General features: G+C 36.6%; 1 pseudogene across 1 annotated transcript; it reads left to right on the top strand.

The window, feature by feature from the left end:
- The first annotated feature begins 10,353 nt into the window (after positions 1 to 10,353).
- Positions 10,354 to 10,834, top strand: LOC307195561 (low molecular weight phosphotyrosine protein phosphatase-like; annotated as a pseudogene). The gene has a single exon. The product of its transcript is annotated as a low molecular weight phosphotyrosine protein phosphatase-like (transcript).
- Positions 10,835 to 11,910: the final 1,076 nt, after the last annotated feature.

Here is an 11,910-nt window from a genome sequence, read left to right as displayed (position 1 = left end):
GTCTATTTTCAGACTTGCTATTTGGTTTCATTGATCTCTTTGTCTATTATTATGCCAATACCCCACTCTCTTGAATAACAATTCTTTATTGTAACCCGTGAAATGAGGAAGTTTAAATCCTCCAACTTCATTCATTTAAAAAATTATTTTGAATATTCCAGGACCTTTGTATTTTTATATAAATTTTATAATGAACTGAATAATTTGTACAAAATTTTCTGTTGATATTATGATCAGGATTTCACTGAATTGACAAATTAAGTTGGAAAAATTAACAATTAATGAAATTCAGTCTTCCAATTCATTAATATGGTATATTTTTCCACTCCATTTCTTTCAGCATTGTTTTGTGGATTTCAGTACAGAGGATATTCACATATTTTATTAGATTTATTCCAGAGTATTTTGTTTTTATATTTTAAATGTAATGTTGTTTTAACTTGTTTCCTATTTGTACACAGTATATAGATATACCTTTGATTTTTGTAAATTGATCTCTTACCTATGAAATCTCTAAATTCATTCATTATTTCTTGTAGTTGCTTTGAGATTCCTTAGGAATGTCTACATAGATAATTACGTCCTCTGTGAATACAGATTATTTTACATCTTCCATTACAATCTTTATTCTTTTTATTTCTTTCTCTTGCCTTATTGTACTGACTGGAACCTCTAGGACACTGTTAAAGTGGTGAGCATTAGCATTCTTGCTTTGCTACTCATGCTAGGGGAAAATTATAGAATTTTGCATCATTTTTTATAGTTAGATGTAGTTTATGATTTATAGGTGTTCTTTGTTGGACTGAGGAAGTTACCTTCTTGTAATTGCTCAACATTTTTATAATGAATGGGTGTTGAATTTTGCAATTTTTTTTTTCAGACAACAGAATAAAGAATATTTATTCTCAAGCAGAAAAGCAAAGTCAGATAAAACTGCAGGGGGCTCCTAAGAACCTGTTATCTATGTTCAGGATCAAGAGAAAGAGGGCCTCTGAAATTTACAATAGCTTAGGGGTGTTGGTGAAGAAAAGCCTGTCCCTTCGTGCAAAGGTGACAGGCCTGACATCATTCATGAGTCATTCATTCATGACTCAACCCTGATGTCATTTGTTCTTTTCAAACCTTCCCTTTGGATTTCTCCTCAGAATTATTTGTGTATAGTGTGTCTAAATTTTAAGAGCCACAGATTCTTTTCGGAATAACAACAGTAAGCAGGTATAAAAGTCTACGATTCCTCCTCTGCAACACCCCTCCAGGCCATTTCTTCTTCTTCTTTTTATTTTTTGCTTTTTTTGGCCATACCGCCTGGTATATGTGGGATCTTAGTTCCCTGACCAGGGATCGAACCCATGCCCGCTACAGTGGGAGCGTCGAGTCTTAACCACTGGAATGCCAGGGAATTCCCCATTTCTTCTTTTGTGTTCTCAGTACAACCAGTGACATCCTGGCACTTGCTGTGTGATGGGACTGATGCAATAATCTTCTAACTGGTTCCTCAGATGCTAGCCTTTTCCAGCTCCAATATATCCTGTATATCTCTGCTAGACCACTTTTCCCACAAATTTTTTTAATTGAGATAATTATATGGTGCTTCTCCTTCATTCTGTTAGCATGATTAATTAGACTGTTTGGTTTTCAAATGTCTAACCTGGCATTCCATGTACAAGCCTCACTTGGTCATGATGTATTAGCCTTTTTATATGTTATTGAATTTAGTTTGCTAATAGTATATCAATGATTTTGCATCTATGTTCTTTAGGAATGTTGGATAGCAATTTTCTTTTCTGGGTTTTTTGTTTTGTTTTGTTTTGTTTCATATTTTGGTTTTAGGGTTGTGCTGATCCCATAAAACAAGTAGGGAAGTGATTCTTCCTCCTCTGTTTTTCTGAAAAAGGTTGTATAAGATTGGGATTATTTCTTTTTCAGTTGATAGAATTCACCAATGAATCCATCTAGGTTTGAAGTTTTCTTAATGGGAAGATTTGTAATAACATATTCCATTTCTTTAGTATATACAGAGCTATTCCGATTTCTTATACTCTCCTGTGCCAATTTTGATATTTTATGTTTTTTCAAGGAATTTGTCAATTTTATCTATGCTGTTAAACTTCCTGGTAAAACACTGTTTGTAGTACTCTCTTTTTATCTGTTTGAAGTCTATAGAATCTGTAGGGATATCCCCTCTTTCATTCTTGATATTAGTACCTTAGTTATCTCTCTCTCTCCTCTCTTTCCCTCTCTTATTTATTTATTTATTTATTTGTTTGTTTATTTATTTATTTATTTAGCCCAGTCTTGCTAGGGGTTGATCAAGTTTTATTAAACTTTTCAAAGGGCCAACATTTTTCTTTGTTGATTTCTTTATTTTTATCTGTTTTCTATTGCGCTGATTTTTTTACCTTTCATTTTAAACTCTTCTATCTTTTGATATAAGTATTCAAAGTCATAAATTTTCTTCAAAACACTGCTTTGGATGCATCCCAACAAATTTTTATATATTGTCTTTTCATTTTCATTTAGTTTAAAAATTGTCTAAAACCCCCTGTGATTTCTTCTTTGACCCATGGGTTATTAGAAGTATGTTGCTTAGTTTTAAAACATTTTGGAATTTTCTAAACCTTTCATTGTTACTGATTTCTAATGCAATTTCATGGTCATCAGAGAATATACCCTGTAAGATTTTAATCTTCTAAAATATATTGAGACTTGTTTGGTAGTTAAGGATAATCTGTTCTAATGAGCAATTTTTATCAATATATATGCACTTGAAAAAGAATGTGTATTCTTCAGTTGTTGGAGTTAATGCTCTATAAATAATAATAGACTCAAATGATTGGCAGTGTTGCTCAAGTCTTCTACATTCTGCCTGATTTTTTGCCTATTTGTTCTACATATCACTGAGAGATTGGTGTTTAAAAAGAACTCTAAACCATGATTGTGAATTTTCCTAGCATCTTCTTTCTTCTCTGAGTTTTTGATTCATATATTTTGAAGCTCTTACGCACATACACAATTACAAATATTAAGTCTTCTTGTTGAATGGACCCTTTTATCATTATGACTTGTTCCTCTCTATCTCTGATAATACTCCTTGACTTGAAGTCACTTTGGCCTAATATGATCTTTATGGTTAATGTTTTAATGGTATATCTTCATCTATCCAAACGGGAAGAGGAAATAAAAGTGAGAAAAGTAAAAATGTTCAGCCTATCTAGTATTTATATCTAAAGTATCTCTCAGACAGCATGTAACTGAGTCTTGCCTTTTTACCTAGTCTTACAACCTCTTTTCATTGGAATGTTAATCCACTTATACGTAATGCAATTATTGAAACAGTTGCACTTAGATCTAGTACTCTGATATTTTTTATTTGCACTGTTTTTTATTCCTTTGCTATTTTTCTGCCTTCATTTAACTGATTTGAATATTTTTAGTATTCCATTTAAAATGTTTTATTGTCTAAGAAGCTATATCTCTTTGCATTATTTTTGGTGAATCTGTAGGGATTAAAATGTGCACCCTTAAATTTTCACAGTCTACATAGAGTTAATTTTGTATTACTTCATGTCAAATGTAAAAATATTATACTTCTATTTATACTCCCCACCTCAAACTTTGTGTTATTGTTGTCATATATGTTATACATACATACATTATAAACTTCACCATTCAGTGTTATAATTTTTGCCTTAAATAGTCATATGTCTTTTAAAGAAATTAAAAGAAGAAAAATTTTTAATATTTACCCACATATTCACTCTTTCTTGTGCCATTCAATTCCTTCTGTAGATCTGAGTTTCTAGATAGTCATTTCTCTTCAGACTGAAGAACTTGCTTATCATTTCTTGTAATGCAGGACTGCTGTGACTAATTCAGTTTTATTTTAAGCCTGAAAATTTCTTCATTTTGCCTTCATTTTTAAAAAACATTTTCACTGGTCATAACACTGGATTGACAGAACATTTTCTCCTTAGTTTTCAGAACTTAAATATGCTGCTTCATTGTCTGTTGGCCACCATTGTTTCTGACAAGGAACAGTTATGTATATATCACTGTCAGCAGTTACATGCATCATTGTTCTCTATATGTAATGAGTCAATTTTTTCAAGTGACTTTCAAGATTTTCTCTGTATCTTTGGATTCCACCAGTTTGACTATGATATTCCTAGGTGTGGCATTATTTGCATTTACGCTTCTTGGGTTTTGCTAAAATTCTTGAATTTTTAGTTTATGTTTTTCACCAGTTTTGGAAAAATTTTAGGCATGATGTCTTCACATACTTTTTGTGTTCTCTCACTATTTTTTTTCATTCTAGTCTTACAGTTACACGCATTTTAGACTATAAGCATACTTTGCTTTATTGTGTTTTGCTTTATAATGCTTCACAGATATTGTATTTTTTATAAGTTGAAGGTTTGTGGCAACCCTGCATCTAGCAAGTCTATTGGTGCAAATTTTCCAACAGCATTTGCTTACTTCAGGTCTCTGCATTACATTTTTGTAATTCTCACAATATTTCAAATTTTTCATTATTATTATATATATTATGGTGATCTTTGATGTTACTACTGTAATTATTTTGGGACACCACGAATTGTACCCACATACAATGGCAAATTTAACTGATAATTGTGTGTGTTCTGACTTCTCCACTCACTGGCCATTTCTCCATCTCTCTCCCTCTCCTTCAGCCTCCCTAATGTCAACAATATTGAAATTAGGCCGATTAATAACCCTACAATGGCCTCTAAGTGTTCAAGTGAAAAGAAGAGTTGCATGTCTCTTACTTTAAATCAAAAGCTAGAAATGATCAAGCTTAGTAAGTAAGGCATATTGAAAGTCAAGACAGGCTGAAAGCTAGGCTTCTTATACCAAAAAGTTAGCCAAGTTGTGGATGCAAAGGAAAAGTTCTTAAAGGAAATTAAAAGTGCTACTTCAGTGAACTCATGAACGATAAGAAAGTGAAACAGCCTTCTTGTTGATATGAAGAAAGTTTTAGCAGTCTGGATAGAAGATCAAACCCCCTTAAGATACAACAACCCCCTTAAGACAAAGTTGAATCCAGAGCAAGGCCCTAACTCTCTTCAAGTCTATGAAGGCTGAGAGAGGTGAGGAAGTTTGAAGCTAGCAGAGGTTGGTTCATGAGGTTTAAGCTATCTCTATAACATAAAAGTGCAAAGTGAAGAAGCTGATGTAGAATCTGTAGCAGGCTGTCCAGAAGATATAGCTAAGATAATTCATGAAGGTAGCTATATTAGACAACAGATTTTCAATGTAAACACAACAGCCTTCTATTGGAAGAACATGCCATCTGGGACTTTTATAGCTAGAGAGGAGAAGTCAATGCCTGGCTTCAAAGTTTCAAAGGACAGACTGACTCTCTTGTTAGGGGCCAATGCAGCTGGTGAATTTAAGTTGAAGCCAATTTACCATTCTGAAAATTCTAAGGCCCTTAACAATTGTGCTAACTTAACTGTTTGTGCTCTATAAATGGAACAATAAAGGCTGGATGACAGCACGTCTGTTTACTACATGGTTTGCTGAATATTTTAAGCCCACTACTGAAAACTACTGCTTAGAAAAAAAAATTCTCTTCAAAATATTACTGCTCATTGACAATGCACCAGGTCACCTGAGGGATCTGATGGAGATATACAATGAGATTAATGTTTTCATGCCTGCTAAGCACAACATCTATTCCTCAGCCCATGGATCAAAGAGTAATTTCAACTTTCAATTCTTATCATTTAAGCAATACATTTTGTAAGACCTGAGCTGGTTTTTTTTTTCCTCTTAGTTTTTCCCCTGTTCTATTGACTTCTCTTCACATTCACTAATTTCCAATCTCATATTAAGCCCATTCAGTTCAAATTTTTCATTTCAAATACTGTATATTCAGTTTTATAGTTTCCATTTGGTCTTATTTTATAATTTCCATTTCTCTGCCGAGATTCTCCATCTGTTCATTCATTATGAAATATTTTTGTTCCAACCCATGAAAATATTTACAACAGCCTTAAAAAAAAACTTCTCCATTAATTCGAACATCTGAGTCATCTTGTGGTTGGTTTCTCTTTACTTTTTCTATCTTGTCTGTGGGTCACATTTTCCTGTTTCTTTACATTTCAATTCATACTGATCATTATGAATGATGCATTTTAATATGCTGGATTCTGTCAGTTTTTCCTACAGTGTTGATTTTTGTTCTAGTAGTCAGTTAACTTGATTGGATTCAAATTCCAAACTCTGGCTCTTCTGTAAGCAGCTGAAATTTCTACTCAGTTTTGCTTTCTGGCAAGTCTGCTGCATTCCACCATGTATGCATAGTTCAGGGACCAATCAAAGTGGGGTTTATCTGCTGGTTTGGGGGCCTCCACCTCAATTAGCTCCCTCTCCAGAAAGCCTTTTCCTCACTTATCTTCTACCTTGGCAATATCAAACTCCATTCTTTGACTCCTCAAGCCACTAAGACTGCAAATTTCTGCTTGAATTCCAGCCATTCCATGGCACTTTCAAAGAGAATGACCTCAGGCAGAAAATTCATCAATGTAAAACTCACCCAGAGCAGTTTCCCTTTTCAAGTGTCTATACTCCTGTTTCTGCCTGCTTTTGGTCACTCTCCAGTGCCTTCAACTAGATGTTTTTTACTTCACCAAGAATTTATTATTCTTCTCTGCATAATGGTTTGTCTAATACAAACTACTCTACCATTAACTGAAGTAACACCTCCTATTTATAGTTTATTAAGATAAAATAATACCTAACTCCAGCTTATTTGAATAGAAAACATAAAAAAAAAAAAAAAAACAGTTCCCGGGGACTTCCCAGGTGGTCCAGTGGTTAAGACTCCACGCTTCCAATGCAGTGGGCGTGGGTTCCATCCCTGGTCAGGGAACTAAGATCCCACATGCCACGGGGCAACTAAGCCTGTGCACTGCAACTACTGAGCCCGCATGCTCTGGAGTCCATACGCCACAACTAGAGAAGCCCACGTGCCGCAATGAAGAGCCCATGCAGCCAAAATAAACAGTTCCCTACTTTCTAGTGAACAAATGTTTAAAATATATGCATTTAACTCCCACAAATTCAAAGACAAAAAAAAAAAAGGTAGTTCTTCTATTACATTTTTAAATTACCCTCTTCCCTTTAAAAATACACAGAAATTCTACTGCAATAACTTCTACTCTTACTTCACAGGCTTATTCTAACTTCCTAGTAGAGCCCTTCTTCTTGTTATACCTCAATAGCTAGAGAATATAAGAGGTTATCAATCATATCACTCTCTAGTTGCTGAAAAATACTGTTAGCTTCCTTATCATATATCAGTTATTACTTTTCAAGTGGGGGGGGGGGTTACAGTAGACTTTATGGACAAGCTAACCCAACTTGATATTCACCCTCCTGCTCCATTCCATCTCTATCACAGAAGTTGAAAAAACTAAATACTCAGCTATAGTTCCCTTTGCTGCTAGAAGTGGGCATGTGACAAGTTTTGGCCAATGATAAATAAATGGAATTTTGCTAGATGACATCTAGGAAAGCATTTGTTTCCCTGATAGAAAGAAAAGATGTCATTAGCACAGCCCCTGCCCCTGTCTACCTATCTTTAAAGCAGTCACAATGCCAATGCCTGGAATTTGCAAGCATGAAAGAATGACCATAAGGATGGTTCTATCATTCAGTGCCATTGAACCAAAGCCAGAAGCCTCCCAACCCCCAGAAATCCTCAGTAAGAGAAAGCTATTCATTTCCTTATGCACAGCCAAAATTACTTCTAACTGCTATAGAAATCCATTTCCTTCATAGCACATTTATGCTAATTTATATCCCCAATGCCTGTTACAGTGCCTGGAACACAGAATTTACTGTCTTTGTTAAATTAATTAATATATGTCTATAATTTGTAGTAATATTAAGATTTAAAACCAATTCAAATTTAAAATATAATCTTGGAAGTCAAAAAATTTTTCAAATTTGCATTTCTCCCAATACCTTCTAATGAGCTCATTGTTGATGACAATCACATGTTCACATTACTATATCATCCTTCACAGAATGTTGACTTTGCGGTTGGTTTGGAATATTCTTTAAAAAGTCTCCCAAAATGTATAAAACATACCTGCAAATGTTGGATTCGAGGGCAAGCATTCCTGTATGAACCTTTCTTATGATTTTAATGTCCTTACTTAAATTTCTAACAATTCTTCATCTCATTTGTGAAGATTTATTTCATCTCTATTAACCTCACCTTAGATACATTTTTTTAAAGATTTTCAAAGACGTTTCTTACCATAGAACATTGTAATAATTATAAATTGCCAAAGCAAAACATTGCAATATCTAAAACTCTGAAATTTAGATTCTGTGATTTCGATTCTATTTTTCACTAGTTATGAAGAACTGCATTTAAAAATATTATATTGCTTAGAGAAATCTAAATCATTAAACTTTTGGAAAACATTAACTCCATGGAGAATAATCTGTTTATTTTCATTAGTATGTTTCCATGCAGTTTATATGTTTAAAATAAAACTTTTCTAGTAGCATAATTTCTCATCCTGAATGTAAATATTCTCAAAGTAGAAGTAAGTGGTTGTTAACTTGCAGTATTATTCAGTAAATATTTTTGTTAAAACCCTCGGTATTTTAAATCACAGAAAGTAGTTATGGATGAACCATGTTTTGGTTGTTTAAAGAATCAAAGGGAACATAATGGAAAGTTTCTCTTGTTGCTGTGCTGCTCAGAACAAACTGATCTCATCCTGGTGAGGTTTTGTGGTGTGATTGACACCAAAGCTTCCGTGTAAGGTATGGAGACAATGCATCAACTCTGCCCAGAACACAAACATGTGGTTTATAAATCATGAGAATGGCTTCAAAAGAAAACATGGAGACAACTGAGTCCAAGGGCTTCTGAAATGAAGGCACCCATGTATCAGAAAGCAACAAAATAGTTTCAAAAGTAAGTGAACACTTTCCTGGGATAATGGAGTTCCCTAACGCCTTCCTAGGCTCTGAAGAAGTCAGGGAACTCTAAGGTTGAAGAAGTTCAATAACTTGGTTTTTAATCCTCAGCCCGTAGTAATAGACAACAGAGATATAGATAGATATAGTGTGAATATAGATATATAGATGTCTGTGGTTAAGATATATTAATCAAAGAATAATGTTTAGCCAAAAATCTCTAATTCCAACCTACGGCTATTCAATTTTATGCAAAGGGCCAGAGTTATTTCTTATTTAATAATTAAATATTCTAATGTATGTCCTTCTATCAGATGGACAACTTAGACACTAAGTAGAAAGTATTCCTTACTTCCATAAATGATTTTTTTAACTTATTTTTATTCTGTCTTATGAGTTTAATCTCACATGTCTGAAATAACAAGACTGGAGGTGGGCAGAGCTCAGAAGTCTGAGGTGCAGCATGGGTTTCTTTGAACAATAATTAATCTCTATTCCAAGTAATTTGCATCATTTTATTCTCCAAATTTCTAGGAAATATTTACCCACCAATTGCAAGCCACAAAACAATGCAAAAGCACAAAAGAACAAAGAAACAAAAAAGATATAAAACCTACCCTGAGGGCTTCCCTGGTGGCGCAATGGTTGAGAGTCCGCCTGCCGATGCAGGGGACACGGGTTCGTGCCCCGGTCCCGGAAGATCCCACATGCCGCAGAGCGGCTGGGCCCGCGAGCCATGGCTGCTGAGCCTGAGCGTCTGGAGCCTGTGCTCTGCAACAGGAGAGGCCACAACAGTAAGAGGCCCGCATACAGCAAAATAAATAAATAAATAAATAAAACCTACCCTGACAATAGGAGACACTAGGAAACAGTCATACAATTTCTTGTCTTAAGAAAGTCTAAGAAATTTAAAGAAGAAAAGGTCGAGCAAAGTGAAAAGTATCCCATTTCAAGGAGAATCCAAAGAAAGCATCCATTACATGTAAACACTTTTATATTCTGATTTTTTTTTTAAAAAAAAAAAAGTAAGAGATTCTAGAGACATTATTTGGTAATGATTGTGGATCAAATTTCTGACTCAAAAGAGCTCCATTTTCTATATCTTAGCTAAACTTACAGATTTGGCCATTTGATGAATGAGGCCCTCAAATTATAAGATTTTCATGAACTGCAGAACTGTGTCTTTAACAAAAATACTACATAAGAAAAAAAAAGCTGAACTTAGGCACAACTCTCCTGAGATTTTGCTAACCTCTGATATACATAATAATTAAATTGGCTGGGAACTGAAGACTTGCTGTCCTTAATTTCACTTTTATGCAAAGGCGAGAATGTCATTCATTCAGGCATCAATCTTAATTAAGACTTCTTGGTGGGGAGGGGGGGAAGATGGCCAAGCAGGTGACCAAGTCGGGGGTGTTCGTGTGTCTGGGTAACATCTGTCTATTACCCACTGCAGAAGCAGTCTTCAGGAAACTTGTAACTGATCAAAGCGTTTCAGATACTTGGAGGATGGACAGTGCAGCGACGTCCACGTATGAACTAGGAAACCCTCCTGATTATCGGGGGGCAGGCTTGCATGAAGAAGCATGGTACTCCCATGAGTCACGTTGCCCGGCAGGCTACCAAAGAAGACTTTGCCGCTGCTTTTGACTGTATACTACGTATGGATGAAAGCAACCGTAGAGATTTGAATAGAAAAAGTAACCAAGTTAAAAACTGCAGAGCGAAAATTGAACTACTTGGGAGCTACGAGCCACAAAAACAACTCATTTCTGAAGATCGCTATGACGGCAGTGACGTTCACTTTGAGACCATCTACCAGCAGTGCGTGCAGTGCTGCAGAGCTGCCCTGGAGAAGGTCCGCTGACCCGGGTCCAGTCCTGCGCGGCCCAAGCTCAACCCCACAGCCCGGGGGCTCAGTCGAGTGTCACAGTGTCACCCTTCCGTAGCTCAAGGCCACAGGCCTTTCTTCAGTTGACTCACGTTTCTTACCTTAAAAAATAATTGTAGATGGAAATCAGTTGTGTTTGGCGGAAGAATAAATAAAAATTTTTGATTCAGACAGTTTACGAGGTGAAGAAGAATCAGAAAGCAGTGCTCCCACTGTCCATTTTGGATGATGTGTGATGTTCGCCCGTCTGCTCAGGGTCAGGCAGTAGTCCGGGCAGAGTAAGTGCATAAGTAAGCAAGTTGCTTGTTCATGGAAGAAGCTGGAGGCCCTGCAGCCATAGCGGCCTTGCCCCGCTACCTCCATCTTCAGCAGAGTGTGGGTTCTCCTCCTTGGGGCTGCAGCCCCAAGACAGGTCCCCGTGTGGAGGACTAGATGAGCAACAGCTCTCCTCCACTCACTGTTTATAGTTGGCGACCCAAAATCCTGGGAGCACACAGGCACAGATCAGTCTGACTGACGGTCGCTTAGAAGCAGGGAGAGTTCAGAGGAACGACTTCCAGTCCTCGGTATCGGGAGGGTCCCCGGTAGGAGACGTTGAGTCTTGAACCCACTTGGGCCTGAGGGATGTGCAAGGCAGCTTTCCCACCAGGCCACCAGGGGTGGCAGAGGCAGAAATACGGGGAGGTCTTGGCAAGAAAACTGAGCAGGGCTTCCCTGGTGGCGCAGTGGTTGAGAGTCCGCCTGCCGATGCAGGGGACGCGGGTTCGTGCCCCGGTCCAGGAGGGAGGATCCCACATGCCGCGGAGCGGCTGGGCCCGTGAGTCATGGCCGCTGAGCCTGCGCGTCCGGAGCCTGTGCTCCGCAACAGGAGAGGCCACGACAGTGAGAGGCCCGCGTACCGCAAAAAAAAAAAAAAAAAAAAAAAAAAAAAAAGAAAGAAAGAAAGAAAGAAAAAGAAAACTGAGCAAACTTGTGTCTGGCTTCCTGCGGAACTGCTCCATGAGATTCTTATCCTGAAAACTTGAGAGGTTAAGTGCATTGAGAATTTGATA

Source organism: Stenella coeruleoalba, assembly GCF_951394435.1.
Source record: "Stenella coeruleoalba genome assembly, chromosome: 12".
Taxonomy (NCBI): Eukaryota; Metazoa; Chordata; class Mammalia; order Artiodactyla; family Delphinidae; genus Stenella; species Stenella coeruleoalba.
Note: the sequence above shows the minus strand (reverse complement) of the source record. Positions and strands in the feature narration are given on the sequence as shown.